Consider the following 9,925-nt stretch of genomic DNA (forward strand, 5'->3'; position numbering starts at 1 on the left):
CTCTTTCTTCAATATCAAATGCTTGAGCTATTGTATAGACTGGATCTATCAGTGTTTGAGATATAGTTTCCTTAGATACTGATTTATTCTTAACAACAACTTTGGATTTAGACTTTAAAGGTTTGGACTTCTCTTATATCTTCTCTTTGAAAGAGATGTGTCCTAAGTCCAATCATGTATGATGATTTAGGAATAACTTTTATGTAATCTGTTTTGATTTCATTGATATTAATAAAAGACTTGTTTTGGTTTTATTGCGGGCTTTATCTATTTAAGTGTTTAAATAAGATATACCATAGTTTAGAGTAAAGCTTTTTATGGATTATGATGAGATCATAATAATAAGACCTAAAAGATGATAACTCTGAACTTAAATATTTCCTGGTCATAGGATTACTAACTGGTAATTAGTAATCCACAAAGATCGGTACATACTATGCTTGCTTCATTATGAAAGATGTTTGTTCTCATAGACATTTGTGTGGTGACACTATAGCTAGTATGTAGGTGCTTATTATAGAATAAGTTCAGTGAACATGACTCACACAACTGAACAACTGATGGAGTTCACTCACGTGTCAGCAGATGTTAATATAGTGATAGTTGTACAAGTATCCTTAGACTTGAGGTCATCATAGTCAACTTGTGTACACTAAACTATACTTTGGTTTAGTTCTTAGTCTCTAGGGACAATAATAAGGGCTCTACTTGGTGTAGGAATTTGTACACGAAGATAGTGTATGATCAATAAAGGATCTACCCCTTCTAGTAAAGGAAGAGAATGTTCAATGCTGATCCACTTATGCTAGTTCAGGAATCTCTGGCCAGAGTGAATGAAATTATAAAGGAGTTTCTAATTCACATTAATTAAAACTAAGCATAGTGAATGGGAAAGCATATGATTAAATAAGATAGGCTTGACACGAGTTCCATGCCTTGTATTTAATCTTGACATTGCAGGGTAGAAGGAATTAATTGTACGGTAACTATTCACTGAATAGGTTCTTGGTATTCTAAGCAGTGAATTCGTATTATCCGGATAGTCGCGATATGCTGAGAAGTATCCCTCACGATGTAGAATAAATATGATTAATTTATTAATTAATCATATTTAATGAATTAGAGAATTTATATAAATAATGATAAAATAGTTTTATTATTATTTATTTCTACTACCAGCTTAATATTAAACCTACAGGGTCACACCATAAAAGAGAATGATTTAATGGTGGAGGAATTAATTAATAATGGCTGGTAATTATTTATTTGTGAAATCAATAATTAATTGGCAAATTTAATAATTGATTAAATGAGATTTAATTAATTATAAATTAATTAAGAAAAGTTCTTAATATTATTAATTAAGAATTTAATTTTGGAAATTAAATCAAGTGAGAGAATTATTTTTCTAAAGTGTTTAGAAAAGGGATTAATGATTAAAAGGTCTTTTAATTATTAGTTAATTGGTTAATAAGAATAATAAATTAAAGGGTTAATAATAATATTATTTTATGGAAAAATTTCAGCTGAAAATTTTGCCTATAAATATACTATTATAAACCCTATTTGCCTCAACCCAAAATAAAACCCTAATTCTAAAGTAGAAAAAGAGGGAGGCAACTAATTCTCTCAACCTCTTCCTCCCTCCATTATTTTGATCTCTTTGTGGATACCGGTGGAGTGCTTCACAATTGAGGAGCAGCTGCTAGAGATCTCCGTTCATCGTCCTTGGATCGCTATTAAAGGTTAGTAATCCATCCCTCGATTTATTCTCGATTTATATGCGATTATATGGATTTTATATCAAGAAAAATATTTTACCATGCTTTCGTGATGTATAAAATCCTACACTCTTTTCCCTTTCGACTCACCTCCCTTATGACTACCCCTTTGGTTGGTCTGTTAGAAAGATCATCTTCATATGGATCTTGAGAGATAACAGCAGCATCAATATTTGTTGTCTTAATAAAATTCTTGAATTCTTCTTCCATTTGTCTTAGTTGTTCTAGATCAACTCTAGGATTTTCTTTCTCAAATATTCTTCTACTCATCTCAGAGTCAAATGCTTGAATCTTTAGATCCTTGTAGAACAGAGTTGTCTTTTTACCTTTTACTTTCAGAGTTTGAAGATACTATCTTGCTTATGCACCAGCTTCTATCTCCAGAGTGCCTTGGTCATCATTAGCAGTTGTGACTTTCAGAGTTTGTTGAGTTGTTGTAGTCACAGTCAGTTCTTTAGACTTAACTCTTCTTTCAGTTCTCCTACTTTCTCTACCTTGTCTAGATTGAGACCTAGTGACAGTTTTTGAGGAGCCACTAATCCCAACTAGCTTTTCACCTCTTCTCCTTACACTAGCCTCATGTCCCTCCTTATTATCTCCATCAGGATTTTCATCATCAGCAGCTTTTGGTTTTCTGTAGTCAGCTGAAAAGTGTCCAATTCCATCACAATTGTAGCATCGATTTTCCAAACTTGGATTCCTTCCTTTCAATATTTCTTCTTTCATTCCTCTTATTAGAGTTTGAAGAACTGGAACCTTTTTTGGAAAACCTTTTCCCTTTTTTTGAAGTTCTTGTAGAGCATTTTCTTGAAGCTTTTAACCAATAGAGCAGCCATTTGTTCCATATCTTCATTGTTGTCATGATCACTATCAGTATTTGATCACTATTAGTAATTGATTCATCATCAGAATTTGATGACTCAGTATCAGAATTTGCAATCATAGCTTTTCCTTTGGAGTAACCTTTTCTCCTAGCTTTCTCATTTGGCTTATTTTCAACCTTTAGTGCAACTGGTCTAGACTTGGATCCTTTTCTCTTGTTTCTTTGCTCCATCTCTAGTTCATGAGTTTTTAATATGCCATAGATCTCATCTAGAGGTGTTTCATCAAGTCCATAATTATCTCTTATTGATGTGACCTTATAGTACCACTTTTTAAGGAGTGCAAGTAGAAATTTTAAGTTTGAGTCCTCTAAATCATATTCCTTGTAAACAAGAGATAAGTCATTCAACAGCTTTTGAAATCTATCATAGATCTCAGTTAAGGACTCATTATCTCTTGAGTCAAATTGCTCATATTCTTTAGTAAGTATTCTCCTCCTGTTTTTCTTGATAGCAGTGGTGCCTTGACACTTTACTTCTAAAGCATCCCAAATTTCCTTTGCTGTTTTACATCCAATTACCCTATTGGACATAACACTATCAAGACTGTTATGCAAGATATGTCTGACTTTTGCATCCGTCATAACAGATTAAAGATCTTCATGAGTATAATCCTTCTTGTCTTTATCAACCATCTTTTCTGTTTCTCCTGCAACAACAACAACTACCTTCCTTGGTCTATGAGGACCATCATAAATCCTGCTCAGGTATTCAGGATCATTTTCTTCCAAGCATATGGCCATCCTAACTTTCCAGATTTTATATTCATGTATCTTCATTATTGGAACCTTGATGGCTTCATACCTGCTCATATTACTGCTAATCTGTGAAGTGGTTGGGGGTGGTGGATTCTGTGATGCTTCTTTGTCTGCCATTAAAGATTGATTTTAAGATCTTAAACTATTTTTAAGTCAACAGCAAGCTCTGATACCAATTGTTAGGTCAGTAATCAACTGTAGATGGGGTGAATATAGTTTATGTAAATAATTCGATAAAGCTTTAACATAATCAACAATTTTTATATGAACAGATAAAAACTGATTACAAAAGTACTCTCTCAAAGGATGAACAATTATCCTTGAGAGCTACTAGGTTATGCGAATAATATATCAATGTACGCAACACATAATGTGTAAACCTAATCTGTGCATATATAGTGCAAAGTTACACAATCAATAAGGAATCCTATTCTATTACAATAAGGAAACCTAATACATATTCATGTATGATTGCTTATGAGATAAGTCCTTCACCGGCTTGAATTTCTGCTTGCCCTTTCCTTCTTGAATATCTACTGATGTGACTAACTCTTGATGACATCAACTGTTGATCGTCAAGTACTGATGGACAAGTACTGATGACGTCACCTTCAGTAAGTCCTGATATTAAGTCCTCATAGTTTATCTCCTGATATCATCAAATACATCTAACATAAGTTGTTACCTGGTGAACCAATGGTCACTACTACTACCTCTCAACATCATTCAGTTCAACTTCTTGAACCTGTAGTAGTGACACATGCGTTCAACATTCATGGTGAACCAATATTGCCAATGATGAAACTCATTGAGTTAGAAAATGTCAAGCTTCCCATATTTCTTGTGGAAAAGGAAGCTCTAAAGAAGAAAGAGGTGAAAAAGCCCCAGCCAAAACCATCATCTCCCAAAAAAGTGAGAAAACCTAAAGATAAAGAATCTTCCATCTACATTGCAGATATTGAGGAGAAACCGATCCTCGATCTATATCTGGATGAGATTCATGAAGTCAGAGGCTTGGATTCTACTCATAGAATTCCTGAAAGACTTGTGTTTGAGTATAAGGGAGGTTCCAATAGACAATGACATCTTGAAGACATTCTTCAAAAAGGGTACAATTCCTTAATAAAGTTAATCTCTCATATGAAGAGAACTGGTCGATTCACTCTAACTGCAGGAGGATAATTTTTAACAGAATCAATCAGATAACGAATAGTTTGAATGACAAAAATTCCTGGGATAGAAAATTATCTATTCATTTGACTGGAAAGAAAATTCATCATTAACGAGATCATTTGATGGAATTCAGAGATTAAGATGGCTGCATAAGATTTTTCAGACTCAAGGATCAGCTAAAACTAGCCAGTATTGATTTTCTAGAATACGTCATGAGAATATTGAATACTAAGAATGAAGATGAAGGGATATTCTATGGCATTCTTCAAATGCAATATGGTTACCAACAGTCAAGGAAGAAAGAAGCAAAATGTTCAGCTCATACTAGGGGGGTAAAGTAATTTCTTAATATTTTACTTGTATTTTATATTTCTTTTAAAGCTCAGTAGCTTAATGATAATTTGTTATGCTTTCTCTAATGTATTATCTTCATAATATGTTTTCTTATCATCGAGTAGATAATTTATGGCTGTTATTCTATCATTCATATATTCGGGGAGATTGTTAGAATTCACATGTATTTTTGATCATGAACAAAACATATAGCATAATCATTCATTAAGTAGGTGTAGCTATCAACAATAAAATGATCATTTTCTGATAGCCGTTGGTAGAGTAGCTTATCTATTGATAAGTTTCTGTACCATTTTTTATGTGGATCTCGACGGATAAACAAAATAGGATGTCTAATTGTAAATACTCGATGCCATGTAATTTTGATTAAATTAAGTGAATCATCAATGGACAAAGAGAACAAACTTTCAAAGGCTAATGGATCATCCCATCAACTGCTAAGAAGTTTACACTATCGATGGCTAAAGTACCAAAGAGCAATTGATAGTGACTTGACAGAGCATATTGGCTAATAGAAGATCTCAGGTTGAAAAGTGGGAGCCAAGACAAAACATGCATATGATCTTCGATTCTGACGAAGAAGAAGAAACATTCTATTTCCATGCATGATAAAATGAGGGGATATTCAAAGCAATATATCAAAATTAATTCTTGCCTTATTTTTCAAGTATCACGGGAAAGAGAATGAAGACACAATCTTGCTGGACCTCGAAGACTATGTTATGTATTGTCTAACAAGTATTGTAACTTTGTTATTTATAAACCAAGTAGCAGCAGAGTATTCTCTAAGAAGTAAATTTATAGAGTTTTCAATAGAGCTTATTCAAGAGCACTATCTCTTAAAAAAATATATGTAAAAAGAAGATGTGAAATTATTGTAATTTGCACAGATTATTTCTTCAATATATAAACTCATGTGGCAATTAAAAAACAAACCACCTAAAAAATTTTATGTCTTGTATTTTTTTTTAATTTAGTAAATTTTCAAGTTTAAAAAGTTATAAATTATAATTTATATTCAACCCATTCCCTTCTAAATATTACTCTAGTATTGATTGTTGGTACATATCAAACTTCAATGTGGTCTAAAAATTTTCCGAATAGTGATATCCTGAATGCCGTGATTAGTGCTAATCCGAGATGTGTGTGGGGAAGCACCATAACAGTGTAAGAGATTGTGATGCATGGTTGCAGAAGACGAATTGGTAATGTGGAGATGACTAAGCTACATAATGTGTATTGGTTAAATGTTACTGAGAAAGGCTTCGTGAATATTAATATGTTAGATAATTAAAGTGTATTACTGTGTAGGGACTTATTGAGGAGGGTGTGAACATGCGGGATAATGAAAATTTTGAAGATATTTGTAATGAGCGGGACAAGAGATAAAGTAAAAAAATTCCACTTTATATAAGAAATTGAGAGGACTCTTGGTTTTCTCTTCACAATAAAGAGTTGCTATTAAAAATTGAAAGATGCTCCTGATTCAAGTTTCTGGAAGATACCGTGGTCCCTGAAACTTTCAGGAGAGGTCAATAATTTTTTGTAGTGTACTTCTAGACCTTGTCTTATAACCTTTGTAGCTCTAGCAACTAAAATGATTTTAATCGATATTGCTTGTCCTTGGTGTGCTACACATATTAATGATGAAATTCAATTTTTATTTTTGCGTGTACACTTGAAAAATCTAGTTGTCTAGACTTAAAGATAAATGTAATATCAAATGACACAACATTCATAGTGATTAAAGGGACTTCAGGACATGATGAAGGAATACAATGCCTTAACATGTCTCTTTTGTTGGGGTATTTGGAATAAGAAGAGCAGATGGGTTTAGGAAAAAAATATTATCTCAGTTTTGCTCTATAAACATAAGCCACTAATTTATTGGCGTACTGGATGAAAGCACAAGCAAAGGATAATGGAGTTAGGTTGAACATTGAAGAATATACCATGAGTTGGAGTAAACCAACACATGGGTAGATTAATTAGGTTAATTTTGATGCATTTATCATTCAGAACATAAATTATATTTCCATTGGCAGTGTTATTCATGATGAACATGAGAATAATTTTAGACCTAGATGACAGGTTATGATTTTGGGCGCAATTTTTAAATTTTTGGGTTTGGTTTTGTCTCCATTTTGAAATTTTCATTTTTGGTTTTGGATCCATGTTTGAATTTTTTTTTGAAATTAAGGTTCACTAGTATGGGTAGGTTATGAGTTTGGCAAAAATTTTGAATTTTTGGTTTTGGCTCCATGTTTGAAAATTTTAGTTTTGACTTCATGTTTTACATTTTCGTGAAACTAAGGTTCATTTCCGACCAACATTAGTAGCTTTTGAGTTGGGCGAAGTTTTAAAATTTTGTTTTGGCTGCAAGTTTGAAAATTTTGTTTGGGCTCTATGTTTGAAATTTTTGTGAAGTTAAGGTTTATTTCCAACCAATATTGGTAGGTAAGGGTTTAACGAATTTTTTTAGTATTTAGTGTGAGTGCAAATATTATAAATTAATTTAAATATTGTCTTCAGCTTGTGTCCTTTTCCTATCACATTGGACCCTTTTTTCTACCAATTTTGTAGAATATATCCCATTAGAAAAAGAAAAAAAACTTTTTTGGGTATTTCCCACCAATACGGGTAATAATTGAACAATTTTGCAGATTTGTTATAAAAACATAAGAGCTTAATTTCAAAAAATCTAATATCTAACTTAGATATACAAAATCAAAATATGGAATCATCCGTACGGTTGGTTTATTGAAAAAAAAAGATTGAAATGTGTAACCGTAAACAACCCTGAAACAAAGTATAAAACCTAATCCAAACTTTGAACAATGTCGTTATTTCATTTTCTGAACGATTTTATTTATTTTAATTTTTTTCTTTGTTCAATTTTTTCTTAGTTTCGTTTCATTACAAAATGACATTTCACTTATTAAGTTATAATTTGTTGAAAACTTCTTATATTTATGATATTTTTATAACAATTATAATTTATCTAAATAAAATAAAAACAAGAGAATGTATTCACTAATAAACTAATTTTTTTCATAAACTACTAAAATGAATAGATCTTTACATCATCAACAAAAATGTAATAAACAATCAATTGAAAATATGAAAACAAGTTTTTTTGTTTATTGTCTTTTCCTACGAATATTGGTAGGTAATAGGTGGGAGATGGTGGGTTTTATAAGCCAATAATTGAACATTTATGGTAGGTTTTGAGTGATTGACGGTTATTATGAATATATAAAACTAACACATAATAAAAATATTTAATACTTAATCTGGACCTTTTCCCAAAAATATCGGTAGCAAATAATATTGTCACAATTGGTGGACAGTTTCGTATAAATATCGATAGGAAAAGATCCTGAATAAGTACAAACATTTATATTTTGATAAATTGTTAATTATTTTGAATAAAAAGTGGGCAGATGATGTGGAAGGTGGGATCATATTAGTATAAAAATTCAGTCAAAACCTACCAATTTTCCTACCAATTTTCTTAAGTTTTAATTTTCTATCGAATTTGGTTGGAAATTTTCCTAAATTATGAAATTGTTTCTTTTTTCTGAAAAACTACTAATTTAAATATGTGAGGACTGATGATGTGGATGGTAAGGCCATTTTGGAAATAAATTTCGGTCAATACCTTCTAATATTGGTAGGTTTTGAGTTTACTACCAATATTGATAGGTTTTGCTCTTTGTGTGTAGAAAATAGTTGAGCAATTCCTATCAAGTTTTGTTGGTAATATTTGTTTGGTAGAAAATGCCTTTTTTATTATTGTGTACGGCTGTAGATTATGCTTATTATGCTCTTATTCAAAAAATAACTTTTTGATCTTGCACTTTGATCAGGTTGAAAAATTGACAATCAAAAGAGGAAAAAAGTGAGGAATGATAACTATATAACTCACTCGATCATAATTAAATTATTAACACCCATTTAAGGTAGGTAAATAATATTTAACCTTTTAAGATTTGTATTAATTAAAGGTTTATTATCGAACGGGTTTCACATTTATAATCAGGTAACTAAAATTTTATTAAAATTACAATTAAATTTAGATTTCACATCTATATTTAGGAAAGTAAAAGTGATACATTACATGATTATAGTTAGGTTATGATACAATCGAAGTAACCATAACAAAATTATTAAATTTGTTATAAATTTTAGTATGTGACGTAAAATTTAATTTGTTACAAAAATATTATATTCTCTCAAAAATGTAATTCTCGCTAGAGGAGTTATTCGAAATACATATAACGTTACTCTAATATTTTGTATGATAAAATTGAGAAATAATTGTTGAAATCGATTTTGGGTTAAATTTTATCTATGATAAAATTTAACATTAAACTTTTTTATATGCAAATTGTAGAAATTAGGTTATTTCAAATTTTATTATTTTTCAAATAAATGAAATATATTATCCCTTTTAAATAAAGCACATTACCTTTTGACATTTATACGATTATACTATTTCAACCAGCTATACATATTGTAAATAAATTAAAAAGATAAATATATTTTTAAATTTAACTTTAGAAAAATTATCTAAAGTGGTTATTATTTTGTATATAAAAGTTTGATGTCATTTTTGTAATAATAGAATTCATTTGTGATATTTACAAAAATAGCCTTAATTTTGTATAGAAAATTGAATTAACTTTAGGTAATTATCTAAAGTTAACTCTAGTAAAACTATGTTTAAAAAGAGTAAAATATATTAAACGTAAAATAATGAACATAAATTCAGGTATGGTTAGAGTTATATGTTGAATATTTTCTTTAAATGGGCAATCACTACTAAAAATAGTGCATACGATATCGGTGCTTAGACATCGGTACGTAATGCACCCGATGTTAAAAGAATTTTTAACATCAGTTTTCAATTAATCGATGTTGAATGAGAATATTGACATCAGTTTCTTATACTAACCGTTGTCTATGTTCATAAATA

The sequence above is a fragment of the Apium graveolens genome, chromosome 8 (assembly GCF_009905375.1).
Source record: "Apium graveolens cultivar Ventura chromosome 8, ASM990537v1, whole genome shotgun sequence".
NCBI classification, from domain to species: domain Eukaryota; kingdom Viridiplantae; phylum Streptophyta; class Magnoliopsida; order Apiales; family Apiaceae; genus Apium; species Apium graveolens.